Genomic DNA, 21,936 nt, shown 5'->3' on the forward strand with positions numbered 1-21,936 from the left:
CCCATCCTGGGCACCCACTCCCCATAGTGCTGGCCACCCTCTCCTCCCAACCCCATCCTGGGCACCCACTCTCCCCCCTCTCCCCCGACAGTCCTGGCCACCTTCTCCTCCCAACCCCATCCTGGGCACCCACCCTCCCGCAGTCCTGGCCACCCTCTCCTCCCTAACCCCCAGTCCTGGCCACCCTCTCCTCCCAACCCCATCTTGGGCACCTGTCCCCCCATAGCCCGCCTGCCCTCCGTCTTGGGCCCTGCTGCCCCCTCCTAGCTATGTTCTAGTCACCTGCTGCCCCCCACCCCCACATCCTGGGCACCTTTCACCCTTAACCCCTATTCTGGACACCTGCCCCCATCCACACAGATATATCTCCCTCCTGGGCACCCACCACCCCCACCTATCCGCACACACATGCATACAGCCCTGTCCCAGAGTCCAACACCCCAAGCCCCCCCCATCCCAAACACCCACTAGGGCCCCAGTCCCTGGCCTGGTCACATGCCTCTTTTCCCCCCTCCCAGGCACCCACTGCCCCCTTCCCCATAGCCCTGTCCCAGGCACCTACTTCCTATTGTAAACTTTGGTTCATTATCATGGGCACCTAGCTCCTCCTGCCCTCCCTGAGCCTCAGTCCCTGTCCGCTGCACCCATCCACCACCATGCAGTCTCTCACAGCTCCCCAGGCCAGGCACCATCACCCCTTCCTGTCACAGGTCTCACAGCCCCCTATTCTGGGCACCCACCAGCACCATCGTAGAGCCCTCTGAAGCCAGCCAGTGCACAGGCACCATGACACTTTTAATCTCACAGGGGAACAGGCTTAGTGAGGGTCCCCCCAGTGTATGGTTGCTGGGATGCCAGTGTAGCAGGATGCTGGTGACGCAGTTTTCAGTAGTGTTGCATAGGAGTTGCCATACTAGATGGTAGACTGCAGGCTTCTTGGGACAGTGACCATCTGTCTGACCCATGTTTGTACAGTGTCTAACACCATGGGGTCCACAGCATTATTGCAACACAACTAAATAATAACAATATGCTATCTTTAACAGTGGCCAGCTGCTTCAGAGAAAAGTGCAAGGCACCATGTAGAGGATGCTTATATAATAACCAGCCCACAGAGGAAATTTCTTACTAAGCCCAGTCAGTGGATTGTTTATACCTATCAAAAAAGTTCTTTTCTGGAAACCTGGGCTGCTCATTTATATGGACAAGGCTGCTAGTGCTACCTATTATCAAGGTGCCTGACAGATCCCATTCTAAGACCCTGTTTTCAGTTGTTTATAGTTTTGCCATAGTTTAATTGTTCAGCTTGAAATTTTACATCCTGAGTGTCTGCCTCAAACTGATTGTGGGGTTGGTTGTTTAATTCCAGCCAAAATGGTTCAGCTTTTTCCATGTATTTTTCAGTCATTTAAAGAGTACAACTCTTGTACTGATGTTTAGGGCTTGTCTACATGGGGAAATTTACTAATATAATTATACTGCTACAGTTATACTGGTATAATTCCACATGTGGAAGCACTTATTCTGGAATAAGTGTCCATGTAGGAATGTACATCAGTATAATTATGCTGGTAAATTTCCCCATGGGGCAAGCCCTCAGATGTTATGTATTAGAGCTGACCAGAAGACCATTCTGTTTCATGACAGCTTTTGAAATCTGGAACGAAACCCAAATCTTTTGAACATTTTTGTGAAAATGAAATTGTGTCAATTTATTTTTTGATTGAGCTTTTCAATTCAGGAAGTTTGTGTGTGTCTACCAGGCTAAAGCCATACACTCCCTCTCTCCTCCCCTTTCATGCTGAAAATTTTGTTGAAACCAAAATGTCTCTGCAAAGCAGTTCAGCTTAGATGAAACAGCCCGTATGACAAATTGTGTTTTTTATTTGTTTTTTTTAAGATGAGATGGCAACCTGATGTGCCTAAAGTTCACGTGGTTTGGTTGTTGGTGAGAGGAATTTGGATTAGGCCTTCCAGCCTTGAAAACACGGTTTGTTTGGTTCACAGATGTGTGTGTATTCATCTCTCTGACTAGGGTTTCCACCTATAAATTCCCCCACCTCCTAAATCAAACTAAACAATTCATACCATATAATGGCATTTTGCCTAGCCCCACCCTTTTCCTCCAGAAGGAACCCTGAAATGTAAAGCACTAGAGGCAACAGCTTAAAATATTAAAACTGTATTCCTCAGAGTGTTAATTACATGATGGTATTGGCAAATTTAATCACCCACAACCAGTAAATATTAATTAGAATGGATGAAGCCAGATAATGTCACATAAAATTCAAACACAAATATAAAATACTATGTGAATACCAACTTAAGTATGAACATTTAAACTCACAAGTTAGGAAAGTCAAAGTTCTCACAGCAACATTAACATGGTCATATTGCACAGATGACATAGTATTCAAGTTACTTCTCATGAGATCACAGTATTTTGTTTCTGTTCACTGGTCTAGGACCAATATTTGGAAAAACATCCTGTTTGGAAATAATTTGCTCTGCTCTGCCAAAGGTCTCCTACTATCGACAAGTCACATAACAGTCCATAAAATCACGTTACTCTGATTACCATCTTGTTTTTTCACTTCAGTTTTGATGTAATTTTTTGCAACCAACATCTTCTGAATTACTAGAGGTGGAAATTAATACTTTTTATGTCATTTCAAAAGTGGTATTCCATTCATGTCTAGATATAGGTTTTTGATAGAAGCCAATAAGATCATGCCAGAACTCAAATAGAGGGGAAAAAAGCAAGGTGGTAATCAGAACATTATGATCTTGTGGTCTGATATCTTATGCTCTGCTAGGTTTGGAAATTAATTATTGCTGGAAAGATAACATTCTGAAGCAAACCTGACTTTGCAACTTAAATTTGTCCCCCTTGTGCATATGCGTTGTGATAAAGTCTCTAGTCATATGGTATTTTTTTATAGGACTTCTATCTGGTAGCTCTTAAATATTGTGTTTTCTCCTCATGGTTCAATGTGTCCCTCCATACCTTATTTAGTGCACAGTATTCAAACTCTGTTCTGAAGACAGAATTATAAATTTTCTCATGGCTCTTCTATGGTGTGCATCACTTTAGTGTCAGAATGCTTCACTACTCCTCTTGTGAAGATGAGTGGTAGTATTTATCCCCATTTTACAAATAAGGAATTGAAATAGAGAGAGAACAAGGTCAAAAGTATTCAGTAATTTTTGGTGCCTAATTAGAAATGACTAGCACCTGATTTTTCAGATTACTTAGCATTATATAGCATTTTTTATGTTTGATAAACAGCTTTCACAGCTCAGCACTTCCCCATATCAGACCCCAGGGTATCAAGTTGAGCACCGTGGCAGGATGTACCAGGCATTTGCTACACCTGGCCAGAGCCCCCACTATCTTGGCACTCCCTGCACTAAGAAGGTGCCCTGTTGGTAGGGAAGAGCAGCAAGTTTAGATCTACAGGGGTTGCCTAGAGAGACCTCTGATGATGAACTGCAGGCAGAACCAGCAAGAGTTGGCCTTTTAGCACTTGTAAGGGCTAGAAGTAGGCTGAGGCCAATCAGTACCCAGCATGACAGATAAAAAGGGCTGTCTGCTTTTAGGAGCCAGTATAAGGTGAAGCCAAGACAAGGAAGGCTATCCCTGCACCTAACCCAAGTAACCTGGCCTAGTCAGGACCACATTGGCCTTGGCTCATTGAGTCCAGCCCCCTCCCTTCATGAGCAGGACCAAGTACTGATTTTGCCCCAGATCCCTAAGTGGCCCCCTCAAGGTTTGAACTCACAACCCTGGATTTAGCAGGCCAGTGCTCAAACCACTGAGCTATCCTTTCCCCCTCTTACTGAGGTTCTGGTGGCATTTCTCCCTGCACCTGATTTGCAAGGCATTTCACACAGGGGTGTATATATTTTTGACTGGCTTATCTCTATGATCATACTTTTTGCACCTCAAAGAGCAGAGGTTTTCTTGTTTTACGGGACATCCTGTGTGGTTAGGACTTTCTCTTTTTGTGCTTCTTGTTTATAGAAGTTATTGCCATCTAACATTAGGAACTCCACATTGCTGCCAGTTTTTAGACCCCATTTTAAAATGTGTGTTTTGAATCTGGTCTTTCATTAATGTTTATCTCAATCTTTGTATACATGTAAGCCATGCACGAAACACTTCCAGTGAACAGCTCTATAGTTCATAATGGTTTAAAAGCATTGGGAGTTTTTGTTTTCATATGTACACTTTTTGAGCCATTCAGGGTCACTGAAATTGAACTGCTCCATCAGGCTCTACTTGCCACATTTTTGAGCTGGAAGCTATTCTGTATAGTTGGATGTTGCAAGGGACCATCCATTAGGAGAGGATGCCTGATTTGCTTTCCTAGACAAATACTTTCTTGCTGTCCTCTGTAACAGTAAATTTCAGTCTTTTCAGGTCACCGCCTGTAGTTGCTTCAAATAACTGCAAGTCAAGACTGGCACAGATACTTGGAGCTTGTCTAATTAAAATGGCTATAGGAGTTTAAGGGTCAGATAAGAGGATATTCTAAAAGGGTGAGGGGCAGAGAGCTATGTTTGTCACATTTACCACCCACCAATTATACATTTTCTTTAGAATTAATTCCTCCTGGGCTTCAGATTTACAAGTCCTTTTTATAGCTATATTAATTTGCACAGGAAGTGAATGTCCATTTTCTTTCATTTTGTGACACCAATGCTATATTAAGACAAGGCCCTGGATTTCATTATTATAAATAGTCACAGAGCAATTCTTTTATACCATTCTGTCCTTACATTGACCTGTCACACTTCAGAAGGGCAGCTGCGACTAATCTTCTACACTCAAAGTGTTCTTTGCTACATGGCTCACCTCCTGCAGGGGGTGCTGCAACTCAGGCAGTTGGTACCTTTCTCTAGAGATTCAGGCAGTTTCACAAAGCACTTAGCCTGCAGCTAGGGATTCTGCTGTTATGGGAAAAACTTTGAGAACAGAGATTTTAGATAGAAACTTTATGTCTAGTCTGAACAGTTTGAGTTCAACGTTGAAGTCAAACAGATGTCTCTAGAAGGCTATCCAGTTTATGTTTAAAAAAAATATGAAGGGGTGTGTTTTGCTTTAGTGTTAGATCTACAGAATGTCAAATGCATGCACATATATCAAGTAAATACAAATAAATTCCACTATCGCTTGTGAGGCCAGAAAAAAAACCTAATTCCTTAGTAAAATGAGAAAAAAAAAAGATAGTTGCAGACTAAGTGAATAGACACGTAACAAATGATTAACTGGGACATTTTGGTGTGAATTATGAATGTGAACTTGCAACAGAATATATTTAACCCTTTCTCCTCTGTGAAATTAATTTGAGAGCTGCTGTTAGCAAGTTTGTTAGCTCTGTTTTATTAAACTCTCCTAATGTACATATTTTCTGAGTTGTGATCTAGCATTATTCCCAGGGGTTCTCCAAGAAAGGAAGTAAAGAATGTTCTTTTCAAAAGCATGAACTGGGAAAATGTTGAGAACTATTTATAGCAGCTCATAAGCTGTGGAAATCCCAGACATTATCATCTATTTATAGATTTTCTTTGGGTTAAAAGGGTAAAGCCCAGAAATTTTATTAAAAAAATCTACATGTATTTTTATCCAAGTTAAACTAATTAATTTTGTTTGGGGTTTTTTTTTGGGGGGGGGAGAGGGTAGGGAGGGAAGGGGGAAACAGCCATTTGAAACATTAGTGATACCTAATAAAAATAACTCTAGAAACAAGATGAATACAGCACATGGTGTTCAGCAGAGCAAGCATACACTTTACATTGTACAAGTATTTTTTTTCCATGACTGCTGGAGGGCCCCATCCTCTGAGGTGCTGATCATCCTGAGTTCCTGTTGATTTCACTAGGAATTGAGGCTGATCAGTTCCTTGAAGGATCAGGGCCCAAGTGGTTTCAGTTTTTTCATAATAACTGCAAATTAGACTTTGATTGATAGGGGCTTTTTGCTTCAGGATTTTTTATACCAGCTGCTACAGAAAATCCACCTATTGGGTGAACTGGCACTATTGCTGAGTTACCATTAACCAGTAGTTCTCAAACTTTTGTACTGGTGACCCCTTTCACATAGCAAACCTCTGTGTGCAACCCCCCCCTTATAAATTAAAAAACTTTTTATATATTTAACACCATTATAAATGCTGGATGCAAAGTGGGGTTTAGGATGGAGGCTGATAACTTGCAACCCCCAATGTAATAACCTCGCGACCTCCTGAGGGGTCCCAACCCCCAGTTTGAGAACCCCTGCTGAAATTACCTAAACAATTGTGATTGAATGAACTATTTTATTGTAAAGTTGCAGAACTATACTATAGTAGCCCGACAAAATTATTAAAAACAAAATTACAGTCTCTACTTGTTTTTATACATCAAATCCTCTCTCTGTTTAAATCTTTTGAACTTTTTCCAGGAGGCCTTTTAATTGGTGATCTTTCCTAGACATCACTGCTGATTTGTGCTTGCAGCATAACCATGTGTATTATATCTTGTTTTATTTGTTTAAATTAGGGTCCAGTCCTACAACTCCTGGAATATAAATTCCACAGTTAGATGGTTTACAGGATTGGGACCACAGATTGAAGAAAGGTGCCCATCTTCGTACATTTTCGTACAGCACAGATCACATTGGCTGCTGATACTCATTTAAAAATTTTTTTTCAAGTAAAGTTTGTGATAATTTTGCCACAGTCAAGTAATTAGCATCTCAACTCCAACAGCTCCAGTCATTCAGTGCTGTACGGTACACTACAGAGCAATGACTTATCTAGTACACAATTGACAACAGTGATGTAAATAATCATCAAACACAATAAACTGTCACCTCAGCATTAAGTGAAAGGTTGCATTCACACAGAAAGAACGCAAAATATAGTTTATGAGTAGAACAGTCTCGTATAGCAATATTATTTTGTTATTCTGATAATCTTTGTGCATATTTCTCCTTCATTATAACGCATAATATTGTAATACTGTTAATAATAAATGCCTGAGAGCATACTAAGAAAACTTGTCCATCACTGTGACCGTTCAAAATCAGTTCTGTGGCTAAAATGCCAACTACATCATACTATGACAAATGTGTGCCTTCAGTTACTCCCCACTGTGGAGATATAATACACAAAAAATACCTGATTCTCCTTTCATAATCCAACACTTTACCAAGCACCCCTACAACATCCTTGTATTAGTTTCGTTGTATTAATTTAGATGTAATAAATGGGTCAAAGGGTAAACATAACCCAGGCACTGTCCAACGTTAAACAGTGTTCAACAAAGGTCAAGAGTTTGGTGTACAGAGACCTCAGCTTGCTTAGTACCATGACAAACACACCATTAAAATCATTTAAACCTTTTATTAAGATTAAAAAAAAAAAGGAAAAACAGTTAAAGGATATGAAATATAAGTATTAAGTAAGGCTTTTATTTTAAAAATATCCCTTGTTTCCTTTCCCTGGAGAGAGTTTTTAGAAGGGGAAAACCCCTTGTTTGACAGTCTTTTAGATGGTATTAAAGATGGTAATAACTGTCCTTTTGAGGGAAAGAAAATAAGTTAGTTAAGATAGGCTGGAACTGCTGTTGCTGTTGTTAAAGTCTGATCCCATTTTATCTTCAGTGGGATTCAGCTGGAGCTGGTGGGGTGGCAGTGTCATCTGGAACCCTCTCTTTGGCCCGGTCTGGTCAGGACATCCCTCGGGATTAGAATAAAGAGAGGTCCCAGGGGATGGCGGGGTTGGCAGCCATAATGGGGAAGCTCGCTTCAGGAGCCTCGGTCTGTTCTTCTATCTGCCCCCCCCCCCCCCGCCCCAAGTCTCTTTCTTTAAGGACCCAAAAAGGGAGTGATCGGTGGATAGCCCATCTCCTTGTTATTTGTCCACCAGTTAGATCTAATACATACTCATTTGGTTCATTTTAATGTCTGGTTCCACATCCTCTATTTTTACTAAACATGATTTCAACACAGTCCTTGAACTATACCAGTAGTCCTTAAAAAAAAGACTAATTCAGTCTCTCTCTCCCTTTCCCATTAACATTTGTTGTTATAGGTTATTGTGACATTTTATAAATTTTCACATACTTTTTACAGCTGAGCTCACAATTAGAGTAAATTTGTAGGCCCACTTATCACATTAGTATTTACCAATGACCCTTTATATGTACTCAAAAATGAGACACACAAGTGTCAGTAAGTAGGTGTCTTAAATCAGGAACTTTCATTCTTGGGAGGTAGATTTCAAATATCTGAAATTTAAAACTAGAAATTTTGTGATCAGTGAAGTTTGGATTTGGAGTCAAACTTTCCCCAAGTTTGAGGATAGCATTTGGATTGGGGAGTTTCAGTTTGGCCCATTTTAGAGATAAGAGCAAGATACAAAGTCCCATGTAGATCTGTATTGTCCCAAAGTTTGGGTGAAGTGGATTGGATCTGGGGTCCTAATTTGGACCCACCTATACTTAAAACAAGACATTCACCTTTTGTGTTTTGTGCACATCATTTTCTATTTTTGATAGTTGTGTCAGAAAGGGTTTTTATAAAATATTTCAGTGGGTATAGATGAAAAAGTGTGCTATGGATCTGATTATTATTGTTCTAGGCCAATCTTCTCTTCCTGCTTGATCCTGCAGTGAAGCCATAATGTTGAAATTTGTGTTATTGTATTTATCCTGGGGCTCCAGAATGCTCCCTGGGCTGTCTGAGATGGCTGTGGTGTCAGTAAGTAACGGAAGGGAGGGGAAATAGAACCCTGAACTCAGGAGTTAGCAGATAAATGAAGTTGGAACAAATTTATTTTTGTTTTCTTTTAAAATGTAAATGATTTTTATCTTTAACATTAAGACCATTTTCATTGTCTTAGCAGGCTTGCTTGGCTTGATGGGTCACCCTGTGGCTCGCAGCAATAATATTTCTCTCTTATCTTCTAGCTTAGGCTCATCCCAGAGCTGACTATGCTACCACTAAGCACTGAAGGCTGGTCTGGGAGTCAATGGAGGTAACAGAGCAGAATTTGGCTCCCATTTTGGAAAGAATGAGCCCATCAGAGCTATATTTGCACTATTAACACTGAAGTACAGATGAACTAAGTTGGGTAAGTTTTAGTTTTGCACAATCAAAGCCCAAACCTGTGCTGGCTTGGATTCAGGTTCTATTTTATCCAAACTGGGAAAGTGTGGGAGAGTTGAATAAATGATGGTGTGGTCCATCTCTATTTCAGAGCGAGCTGCACACTACTTGCTGTGGGTTAGCCTTTGGCAAAACCTCATTGCTTAGGTTTTTTGTTCTGCAAAATCAATATGTTTCAGGTCCATGTCCCATTTTATCTAACTCTTGTTTCACCCCTTATTTCCCCACAAGTTAGTGTGAATAAATGGTTCTAGCTTCAGTCTCCTCTAGTTTTGAAAAGAGCAAGAGTTAGGAGTTCACCCACAAATATCTTTATACAAATATGTTTTCAATAAAAATATATTTTCCTCTCTATCAAAATACCTCTGTGTATAGAATCGTTTTATTAATATCTCTGCATTTCTCTCAACAGCTCCACAACCTTCTAAAGAAACTAAAAACAGGCTTAAAGGGAGTTAGATAGTCCTGTGTTCTAACAGACTGACTTACCAGAGGGCTTCCGTATTGACACTAGTGCAACCATTTGTTGTCTCATTATCAGCAAAATATATACTGCTCTTAGCACTATCTGAAACAACATTAGGTGTTTTTCAAAGGAGAGGTATTCTCCCAGTGTACTGGTACAGTATATGCTTCACTTTTCCCCATATCTTCATGAGAATCAATGGTTCTTTTTTGATTCCCATCCATTAGTTCAGCAGCAATGATGGGGCCAAGTGAAGTCTTTCCACCACTTTGTCTTGTACCAGCTTCATGGCTTTGTTCATCTTTACACTGTTCACTTATCCAGTTGTTTGTTTCTGCATGTTGCTGTGTTCGTTCTCATCTCAGACTTTTCACCCCACCTCAGTTTCTGAGTGGTGAATTTCCCTTGTTTGTCCGGCGATGACTGAACTGACATGCTTTTGTTTCTCTTTCCATTCTTCATTCAGTTTCTATTCACCAAGTGTTCACTCCTTGGTTGTGTTGACCAGTGTATCATAGTCCATCTGCAACACTCCTCTAAGCTATCCACTGGTTTGCTCCAGCACTGTTTCTGTCCTTATAATACTTTAGAAGTTGTTTTTTGGTCAGATTCACCATAGGAGACTTCGTGCAGTCAGAAGGCCAGATATGCCCTTTCACTGGCTGCTTTTACCTTTAGCTACCTTCACTAGGTTTAGTATGCAAGCCAAAGCAAAGTCTCAAGGTGTGGTGCTACAGTGAACATACAGCTACTAGGAGCCAATAGTGAGATTTGAGTAATTCACAAGGACCAACTGCAAGCAAACCACTCCTTGTGGGTGCAGCTGTCTACTATGTAGAGGACCATTTTAACTAACCTCATACATCCTAAAAATCAACTCTACCTCTTAAAAATAGTAAAGTAAAACTTTAGTGCCAGTCACTGAAAATTCAGGGCAGAAAATAAGTAGTATGACTCTCCCAGCAGTTAGTTAGAATGGTTGGACATGGAGTTTGTGTTGAACATTTTGCAATTATAGACTCCTCCTCTTTTATGAGGAGACAGCCCACAAGGTGAGTGGTACTGGGAAGGGTTGAGACACTACAGGCCATCTATTGTGGGAGGAAATTCTCCTTTATTTAGCCTATGGGAGGGAGACACCAGACGAAAAAAGAATTAGTGGAGAGAGGAAAGCCAGTTTAAATGGAATTTCATCAACTTTCTTTCGGGTGCAAAAATTAGCTCCACTTAGTTGACATCATTAAAGGGAAAAGGTGATAACTCATGTGCAAATAAGTAGACATTAATGTTTTCCTCTGTCTGACCACAGAAAAGCATTGAATTTAAATGGGAAAATTTACTTGAAGATTTCAATAGATTTTGCTCCTGATGCTCAGTAGAAAGATTATCTAAACTCTGTGACAATATATCATATTCAACAATCTATTACCCAGATTTCCTCAGGACCAGAGCCACAATGGAACAGAGTTCTGCTTTACCAATTTCCAGTGACAGAGGAAGTGGTGTTCAGGCACTACCTGAAAAAAACGGTTACTCACCTCTTGTAATTCACCTGTTGTTCTTTGAGATGTGTTGCTCATATCCATTTCAATTAGGTGTGCATGCACCACGTGCCCAGTCATCAGAAAGTTTTTCTCCTAGCAGCACCCGTCAGGTCAGCTGTGGAGCGCCCTGGAGTGGCATCTTCATGGCGCTCAATATATGACCCTGCCAACCTGGCGCCTCCTCAGTTCCTTCTTGCCGGTTACTCTGACAGGGGGGACGGCAAGTGGGTTGGGAATGGATATGAGCAACACGTCTCGAAGAACAACAGTTACGAGAGGTGAGTAACCGTTTTTTCTTCTTCGAGTGATTGCTCATATTGATTCAAATTAGGTGACTCCTAAGCCTTACCTAGGCGGCGGGGTCGGAGTTAAGGAAACGCTGATTGCAGCACTGCTCTTCCGAAATCCGTGTCATCTCTGGCATGCTGGACGATGGCATAGTGAGAAGTGAATGTATGCACCGAGGCCTAAATTGCTGCCCTGCAGATTTCTTGGATTGGGACCTGGGCCAAGAACGCTTCTGATGAGGCCTGGGCCCTCATGTAGTGTGCCAAGAGCCGGGGCTGGTACTTTGGCCAGTTCATAGCACGTGCGGATGCACAACATGATCCAGAAGGATATTCTTTGAGATGAGACCAGGAGCCCTTTCATCCAGTCTGCCACCACTATGAACAACTAGTTGGATTTTCTGAATGGCTTTGTGTGCTCGATGTAGAAAGCTAGTGCTCGCCAAACATCGAGGGAGTGCAGCCTCTGCTCCCAGTTACTGCCTGGAGGTGTAGGGTAAAAGACAGGCAGGAAAATGTCGTGGCTGGGGAGGAAGTGCAACACCACACTGGGGAGAAAGGCTGGGTGTGGCCTGAGCTGCACCTTATCCTTGTGGAAAACTGAGTAAGGTGGGTCAGAGGTGAGGGCCTTTAGCTCAGACACCCTCCTCGCAGAAGTAATGGCGACCAGGAAAGCTACCTTCCATGACAGATACAGGAGGGAGCAAGTTGCCAGTGGTTTAAATGGGGGCCCTATGGGCCTGGAGAGGACCAGGTTAAGGTCTCACGGAGGGACAGGCTCCCTGATCTGGAGATGTAGGTGGTCCAGACCTTTGAGGAAGCGACCAACCATAGGCTTGGTGAAGACAGATTGACCAGATGCTCCTGGGTGAAAGGTCGAGATAGCAGTGAGGTGTGCTCTTATGGAGGACGCTGCCAGGCCTTGCTGTTTCAAGTGTAGGAGGTAATCCAAGATGAGAGGTACAGGTGCCTGGAGGGGTGGAGGGTGTATGATGTTGGTCACACCAGCACGAGAATCTGTTCCACTTTGCCAGAGACATGGTTTTAGTAGAGGACCTCCCTTACTTGTTCTGAGCACAGAAGTTCCATGGGATTCAGCCATGAAGCTTCCAAGCTGAGAATTGGAGGGACTACGTTTCGGAGTGATGGAGGCAACTGTGGTCCTGAGTAAGTCGGGGAGCAGAGGTAACGTGACCGGTACGTCCACTGACAGCTCCAGTAGCATAGTGTACCAGTGTTGTCAAGACTATGCTGGAGCTATCAGAATTACCTTTGCCCCCTCCCTATGAACCTTGAGTAGGACCTTGTGCATGAGAAGGAACTGGGGAAGGCATAAAGCAGGAAACCTCTCCAGGGTAGCAGGAATGCATCTGTGAGTGAGCCTGGGCTGTGACCCTGGAAGGAGCAAAACATTGGGCACTTCCTGTTGCGTCAGGTGGTAAATGACCTGGGGAAACCCCCACCTTTGGAAAATAGGGTGTATATCATCTGGCCAGATGGACCACTTGTGTGCAGAAGGACCTGCTGAGGCGGTCCGCCAGCATGTTCTGAACTCCTCATAGAAAAGATGCTTCCAGGTGAATGGAGTGGGCTATGCAGAACTCCCACAGCTGGAGGGCCTCCTGGCATAGGAGAGAGGAATGGGCTCCACCCAGCATGTTGTTGTAAAACATGATGGTGGTGTTGTCCGTTAAAACTGCTATGCACTGGCCTTGCAGTCAGGCCTGGTTGGGTAGGCGTACCACCCTCAGCTCCTTGATGTTGATATGTAGGGACAGCTCATCCTGTGACCACTGGCCCTGTGTTTGGAGGTCTCTCAGATGCACACCCCATCCCAGAGCCAACATGTCCATAACTAGGGACAAGGAAGGCTGACGGTTGTGGAAGGGGACTCCTTTGCACACTGCTTGAGGGTTGAGCCACCAGTGGAGGGACATGAGGACCTGCCCTGACACCGTGACCACTGAATTCAAGCTGTTGCACTCCGGACGGTAGGCTGAAGTGAACCAGGCCTGCAAAGGTCTGAGCTGCAGCCTGGTGTGCCAGGTCACGTAAGCGCAAGCAACCATGTGGCCATGGAGACTCAGGTACCCCCTTGCTGTTGTGGTTGGGAATTGCTGGAGGCTTTGAATTATGTCCATGATGGCTTGGAATCGGATCTGTGACAGAAAAGCTCGCGCCTGAACCGAGTCTAACACAGCCCCAATGAATTCTATTCTTTGGGTTGGTTCCAAGGTTGACTTCTCCAAGTTGAGGAGGAGACCTAGTCGCTCAAACGTGTACCTGACCAAATGGATTTGGGATTGCACCTGCCCCCACTGCAGCCCCTGAGCAGCCAGTCGTTGAGGTAGGGGTATACTTACACCTGCTGTCGATGGAGGAAAGCAGCTACGACTGACATGCACTTGGTGAACACTTGGGGGGGCTGTTGAGAGGCCGAATGGTAGGACGACATGAAGGACGCGTACTTCTATATAGTGATTCGTCCCGCACATTGGCACTTCATATGCTTGTGGTTGACCACGAAGCGTAGGAAGTGCCAATGTGCGGGACGAATCACTATATGGAAGTACGCATCCTTCATGTTGAGGGTGGCATACCAGTCTCCCGGATCCAGGGAGGGGATAATGGTGCCCAGGAAGACCATGTGGAACGTCAACTTTACCATGAATTTGTTGAGTCCGCACAGCTATAGAAAGGGTCTGAGACTCTGCTTGGCCTTGGGGATTAGGAAGTATTGGGAGTAGAATCCCTTGCCTATTAACTCTTGAAGAACCTCCTCCAAAACTCCTGTGATAAATGAAGGGTCGTGGGGAGCTCCCTTTTATAAACATCCAGCCAGCCAGCCAATTAGCTGTAAAATCCCTCTTGGTGTCTGTTCTCTGCTTGCTTTACCTGTAAAGGGTGAACAAGTCCACAGGTAAAAGAAAAAGAATGGGCACCTGACCAAAAGAGCCAATGGGAAGGCTAGAACTTTTAAAATTGGGAATGAAAATTTCCCTTTGTCTGTTGTTCTTCGGAGAGGGAGACACAGAGCAGCAATGCTGTGTAAGGCTTGAGCCAGGTATGAAAATTCATCTTTGATACCTAGAAGAAATTATTTAGATACGGAATGTTTAGTTAGACACAATCAGGTTTATTTTTTATTTTGGCTTGTGGATCTTCTCTGTGCTAACCCCTGATGCTTTTGTTTGCTTGTAACCTTTAAGCTGAACTCCCAAGAAAGTTAGTTTGGGTGCTTAATTTTTGGAATTGCTCTTTTAAAATCTAGGAAAAGCCTAAATTCCAGATGTATTTTTTCATTTTTGTTTTTAATAAAATTTACCTTTTTTTAAGAACAGGATTGGATATTTGGTGTCCTAAGAGGTTTGTGCATATGCTGTTTGACTAGCTGGTGGCAACAGCTAATTTCCTTTCTTTTCTTTCTCAGCTCTTCCCCGGGTGGAGGGGTGTGTGAAAGAGCTGAGAAAGGGAGGAATTCCCAAGTGTTCCTTCCTGGGTCCAAGGTTGGTTTTTTTTTGCATTTGGGTGGTGGCAGTGTTTATCAAGCCAAGGTCAGAGAAGAGCTGTAACCTTGGGAGTTTAATACAAGCCTGGAGTGGCACGTATTAATTTTTAGAATCCTTGCAGGCCCCTACCTTCTGCACTTGGAATCACAGAGTGGGGATTCAGCCTTGACATGGTGGCAGAGTGGAGGGATCATTTTGAACCAGAAGCATAGACCTCAGGATTTTAAAAAGACACATTTTTCCTTTTGGCTGCTTGCAGCCAGGGAGGTGAGGTGAGGTGAGGTGAGGTAAGGTTCTCTTCTCTTCCCGACGGGTAACAGGCACACCAAAGGATTAGCCTGCAAAGCCAGAGAGTCCAACAAGCAGTTTATTTTTTTTTCTGTTCTATCTTCGTGGCAACGAAATAGTTAGGCTAGAGTAGGGCAGCCTGTGCATGAGGTTGAGGTCAGGCACTGAAACCCAAGAGAAACCAGTCTTCCCTATTTCCCTATCTTCCACGGAGAAGACAGACCCAGATCAAGCACAGACATCCAGCTCCATGATGGAAATGAAGGGACGGGATGGGGGACCAGGAACTTCCCAGGAGGGAAGGGTCAGCCCTCCCCTGATGCCCTTAACCCAGACTGAGTTCTGACTGCGGAGGACAAAAGAGAGGTGAAGTGCTTGGAGGTGGATGCAGAAGGAGAGGAGAAGCTAGAACTTAAGTGCTTAGAGCTGGAAAAGGCTAAGCTGGATCAACCCAGGTAACCCTAACAGTCCTCCTCCAGGTACTGCTCCCCATTCCAAGAAATCCCCCACATTCAAGGTAGGCGATGATACAGATGCCTTCTTAGAAAATTTTGAAAGGGCCTGCATTGGGTACAACAACCCTAGAGACAAGTATATGGTGGAGCTGAGACCGCAACTCAGTGTACCTTTAGCAGAGGTGGCAGCTGAAATGCCTAAAGAACACATGAACGAGTATGACCTTTTTAAACAAAAGGCCAGAATTAGAATGGGGCTAACACCCGAGCATGCCCCTCGGTGGTCTAGAGCCCTAAGGTGGAAACCAGATGTGGCATTTTTCTGACACGCCTACCACATTGTAAAAAATTGGGATGCCTGGAGATCAGGAACAAGTGTTAAATCTCTGGAAGATCTGTCTCTCCTAATGCAAATGGAGCAGTTTATAGAGGGTGTTCCTGAGGAAATAGAAAGATACATCCTAGATGGAAAGCCCAAAACTGTAATCAAGGTGGAGGGGGGAGGGAGAGATCAGAACCAAATGGGTGGAGGTGGCGCAGAATAAGGCTAGTAGCAGTTGGTGTGGATACCAGAAGGGGCAACCCAAGACAACACCCCACCATTGGGGTCAGCCCAAAGCCCCACCTCGCTAGGAGGAGCCCTCTACACAGCCAGGGAGACCCCTCATGCCCTCTCATCCCACCACCCCACTCTCCAACCACCCACCTCGCCCCAGCCCACAGTAAGCTGGGGGATGTGAGCAGCCGACTACAACTCATGGCCCGGAGTCCTACCAAGAGCCATCAGACTCAGATGTCTTGCAAATACCACCAGAGCAAAGGGAAACTGTGAGTTTTGGTGGGAGGAAGATTACTGTGTGGAGAGACACTGGAGCACAGGTGTCAGCTATCCACCAATCCCTAGTGGACCACAAAGTCATTGACCCAGAGGCCCAAATGATGGTGCAACCCTTTAAGGCCAACTCTTTTAACTTGCCTATAGCCAAGTTGCCTGTCCAGTACAAGGGCTGGTCAGGGATATGGACTTTTGCAGTCTATGACAATTATCCCTTTCCCATGCTGCTGTGAGAAGACTTAGCCAACCATGTGAGGCTAACAAAAAGGGTGGGGATGGTGACCCACAGCCAGGCTAAACAGGCCTGCACACCTAACTCCGTTCCTGAGCCTCCTACAGGAACCCAGCCAGATGTGGTGGAACAGGACTCCAGGTCAGAGTCCGTGGCAGCTGTTGTAAATCCAGTTCTTGGAACCCAGCCAGAACCAGCCCAAGGATCGGAACTGGAGCAGTCAGCCACCAGAATCCGTGCTTGCAACCCCACCAGAATCAGGGGAGCCAACACCAAAGGGCGCCACAGAGCCTGCACCTGCAGCAGCAGCTAGACCAGCACAAGAGGCTCAACTGGAGCCTGAAATACCACCTAGTGCATCAGTGGAGAGTGGTTCACAGTCAGTGGAAACAACCCCATCACCTGCATTGCTCCCACTGGGACCAGGCCCAAGTCCACAACCCAGCGAGGAATTAATGTCTCCAGCATCAGGGGAACAGTTCCAGACAGAGCAGGAAGTGGATGAGCGACACAAGGGAGCTTGGATTGCGGCACGGAGCGACCCACCGCCTCTACGCTCTTCTAACAGGTCCAGATTTGTTATAGAAGGAGGACTCTTATACAAGGAGACTTCTGGTGGGCACAAGAAGGACTGGCATCCTCAGAGACAGCTGGTAGTTCCAACTAAGTATAGGGAAAAGCTCTTGAGCTTACCCCACGATCACCCTAGTGGCCATGCTGGGGTGAACAGGCCCAAGGACCGTTTGGGGAAGTCATTCCACTGGGAGGGAATGGGCAAGGACGTTTCTACCTATGTCCGGTCTTGTGAGGTGTGCCAGAGGGTGGGAAAGCCCCAAGGTCAGGTCAAGGCCCCTCTCTAGCCACTCCCCATCATTGCGGTTCCATTTCAGCGTACAGCTGTGAATATTCTGGGTCCTTTCCCAAAGAAGACCTCCAGAGGAAAGCTATACATACTGACCGTCATGGACTTTGCCACCCAATGGCCGGAAGCAGTAGCTCTAAGCAACACCAGGGCTAAAAGTGTGAGCCAGGCATGGACAGACAGTTTTGCCAGGGTAGGTTGGCCCTCTGACATCCTTACAGATTCGGGAACTAACTTCCTGGTAGAGACCATGAAACACCTTTGGGAAGCTCATGGGATAAACCACTTGGTTGCCACCCCTTACTACCATCAAACAAATGGCCTAGTGGAAAAGTTTAATGGGCCTTTGGGGGCCATGATACATGAATTCGTAAATGAGCACTCCAATGATTGGGACCTAGAGTCGCAGCAGTTGCTCTTTGCCTACAAGGCTATACTGCATCCCAGTTTGGGATTTTCACCTTTTGAACTTGTTTATGGCCACGAAGTTAAGGGGCCATTACAGTTGGTAAAGCAGCAATGGGAGAGGGTTACATCTTCTCCAGGAACTAACATTTTTGACTTTGTAACCAACCTGCAAATAACCCTCAAAGACTCTCTAGCCCTTGTTCAAGAAAACCTACAGGATGCTCAACAAGAGCAAAAGGCCTGGTATGATAAACGTGCCAGAGAGCATTCCTTCAGAGTAGGTGACCAAGTCATGGTCCTGAAAGCGCTCCAAGCCAATTAGATGGAACCATCATGGGAGGGGCCATTTATGGTCCAAGAGTGCCTGGGAGCCGTTAATTACCTCATAGCGTCCCAGACCCTACCCTAAAACATAACGTATACCATGTTAATTAAAGCCCTTTTATTCCCAAGAAATCAAGGTTCTCCAGTTTACAGCCCAGGAGAGAGATGACGCTGAGTGGCCTGAAGGAGTTTATTGTGACCAGAAAAGCAACAGTGGCATGGAAGAGGTGAGCCTTTCCATGACCCTTGGGCATAAGCAGTGACAGCAAATCCAGGAGATGTACACCAGCTTCACGCCAATGTTTTCAGCCACCGCAGGATGGACAGAAAGGGTGTACCACTCCATTGACACAGCTGATTAGAGCCCAACGCAAAGCCAAAATCGCAATAGAAAGGGAGATCAAGGACATATTACAAATGGGTGTAATCTGCCCCTCTGAGAGTGCATGGGCCTCTCCAGGGATTCTTTTATGTGGACTACTGTACATTAAATGCTGAAACTCACCTAGGAAACTATCCAGTGCCACGTACAGATGAGCTATTGGAGAAACTGGGACGTTCCCAGTTCATCTCCACCTTAGACTTAACTAAGAGGTACTGGCAAGTGCTGCTAGATGACCCCACCAAGGAAAGGTCAGCCTTCAATCACCCGTGTAGGGCTGTATGAATTTAATGTGCTCCCTTCTGGGCTGTAAAATGCACCCGCCACCTTCCAGAGACTGGTAGAATACCTTCTGACTGGATTTGGGGAATTTGCAGTTGCCTACCTCGATGATGTGGCTATATTCTCAGATTCATGGGCAGAACACCTGGAACACCTCCAAGCTGTCTTCCAGCGCATAAGGGAGGCAGGATTAACCGTTAAGGTAAAAAAGTGTCAAATAGGCCTAAATAGGATAACGTACCTTGGACACCAGGTGGGTTAAGATACTATCAACTTCTTACAGGCTAAGGTAAATGTTATCCAAAATTGGCCTGTCCCTAAGTCAAAGAAGCAGGGTTTTCTTGGGCTTGGCCGGGTATTACCGATGATTTGTACCAAACTACAGCCAAATTGCCACCCCACTGACAGACCTGACCAGGAAAAAACAACCAAATGCAGTTCAGTGGACTGAAAAGTGTCAAAAAGCCTTTAACCAGCTTAAGGCAGCCCCTACGTCTGACCATGTACTGAGGGCCCTGGACTTCGACCAACCATTTGTTGTAACGACAGATGCATCCGAGAGTGGTGTAGGAGCAGTTTTAATGCAGGAAGGACCAGATTAACAATTCCATCCTGTTGTCTTTCGCAGCGAAAAACTTTCTGAGAGGGAAAGCCACTGGTCAGTCTCAGAAAAGGAATGTTACACCATTGTGTATGCTCTGGAAAAGCCATGCCCATACATTTGGGGATGGCGTTTCCACCTGCAGACTGACCATGCTGCACTGAAGTGGCTTCACACAGTCAAAGAGACTAACAAAAAACGTCTTTGGTGAAGTTTAGCTCTTCAAAACTTTGATTTAAAGATACAACACATTTCAGGAGCCTCTAACAAAGTGGCTGATGCACTCTCCAGGGAAGAAATTTATTTTAGTATGAGCTTTCGTGAGCTGCAGCTCACTTCTTCATGCTAAAATAAATTTGTTAGTCTTTAAGGTGCCACAAGTACTCCTGTTTTTTTGCGGATACAGACTAACATGGCTGCTACTCTGAAACCTCTCCAGGGAAGGTTTCACAAAATCAGCCAGGTAAAAATGTCCCTGCATTCTAAGTCATTGCAGTCCTTGAAATGTAAAAAGTACTGTTTAGTTCTTCATGTAATTAATAGTAAAATTAGCAGTGCATGTAACTTATTAACTGTGTTTCCTAAACCTCCAGGAAGAAATCCCAGCCGGTGTGGACCCAACCTGAACCAGGCTGGCTAGCACCGTCTGTGATTTGTGGGGTGTGTGATAAACGAAGCTGGGGGGTGGGGCTCCCTTTTATAAACACCCAGCCAGCCAGTTAGCTGTAAAATCCCTCTTGGTGTCTGTTCTCTGCTTGCTTTACCTGTAAAGGGTTAACAAGCCCACAGGTAAAAGAAAAGGAGTGGGCACCTGACCAAAAGAGCCAATGGGAAGGCTAGAACTTTTAAAATTGGGAAAGAAACTTTCTCTTTGTCTGTTGTTCTCCGGAGAAGGAGACACAGAGCAGCAATGCTGTGTAAGGCTTGAGCCAGGTATGAAAATTCATCTTTGATACCTAGAAGAAATTATTTAGATACGGAATGTTTAGTTAGACACAATCAGGTTTATTTTTTATTTTAGCTTGTGGATCTTCTCTTTGCTAACCCCTGATGCTTTTGTTTGCTTGTAACCTTTAAGCTGAACCCCCAAGAAAGTTAGTTTGGGTGCTTAATTTTTGGAATTGCTCTTTTAAAATCTAGGAAAAGCTTAAGTTCCAGATGTATTTTTTTCCTTTTTGTTTTTAATAAAATTTACCTTTTTTTTTTTTTTTTTTAAGAACAGGATTGGATTTTTGGTGTCCTAAGCGGTTTGTGCATATGCTGTTTGATTAGCTGGCGGCAACAGCTAATTTCCTTTCTTTTCTTTCTCAGCTCTTCCCCGGGTGGAGGGGTGTGTGAAAGAGCTTGATGGTACCCCAAAGGGAGGAATTCCCAAGTGTTCCTTCCTGGGTCCAAGGTTTTGGGTTTTTTTGGGTTTTTTTTTTTTGCATTTGGGTGATGGCAGCATTTATCAAACCAAGGTCATAGAAAAGCTGTAACCTTGGGAGTTTAATACAAGCCTGGAGTGGCGTGTATTAATTTTTAGAATCCTTGCAGGCCCCTACCTTCTGCACTCGGAGTGACAGAATGGGGATTCAGCCTTGACAGCTCCCATGGCGAGGAGCACCTGCAGCTCCTGGATAAGGAGTTGCTCATGAGAGGGATCCCTGAAGAGGGATAGGGAAACGGGGTGGGAGGGAGGATAGGAGCAGAACTGGAGAGAATATCCCACTTCCACCATGCGGAGGACCCAGCGGTCCAAAGTTATTTGGGACAAAGCACAATAGAAGTGGTACAGGTGATTCAAAAAAGATGGGGAAGGATCCAGAATTGAGGCTGGTGCATCGTCCTTGAGTGCCCCTTCAAAAGGCCTGCTTGGAACCTGACAATGGTTTAGTTGGGCCCTGGTCCTGCCTAGAAGGGGGGTTGGGAGGCTTCCTTCTGCTGTTCCTGCCCCTTCTCCTGTAAAAATCCTGCCTCTGCCGAGGAGGTTAGGAGCGCTGATGCTGCTGTTGGGGCTTGAAATGTTTGTGTTGGGTTGCGGGGTGTGTATACCCAAGGATTTCATAGTAGTCCTTGAGTCTTTTAGGCTATGCAGCCGAGAGTCAGTCTGCTCCGCGAACAGTCCTGCCCAATCAAAAGGCAGATCCTGCATCGTCTGTTGAACCTCAGGTGGAAGGTCCAAGGCCTGCAACCATGAGCTGCACCTCATGGCAATGCCAAGTCTGCAGCCTCCAGTGAAGCCTGGAAAGAGTTCCGTGCCACCGCCTTGCCCAACTCCACGATCGTTCCAAACTCCTCCCTGAACTCAGTTGGCAACAGCTCCTG

General features: G+C 44.7%; 1 long non-coding RNA gene across 1 annotated transcript; it reads left to right on the forward strand.

Annotated features, from left to right (window-relative positions):
- The first annotated feature begins 1,922 nt into the window (after positions 1-1,922).
- On the forward strand, positions 1,923-20,995 carry LOC120401613. Its single transcript, XR_005596594.1, has 3 exons — positions 1,923-1,990; positions 8,956-9,119; positions 20,941-20,995. It is a non-coding gene; the product is annotated as an uncharacterized LOC120401613 (long non-coding RNA).
- The last annotated feature ends 941 nt before the right edge of the window (positions 20,996-21,936 follow it).

The sequence above is a fragment of the Mauremys reevesii genome, linkage group 3 (assembly GCF_016161935.1).
Source record: "Mauremys reevesii isolate NIE-2019 linkage group 3, ASM1616193v1, whole genome shotgun sequence".
Classification (NCBI taxonomy): Eukaryota; Metazoa; Chordata; order Testudines; family Geoemydidae; genus Mauremys; species Mauremys reevesii.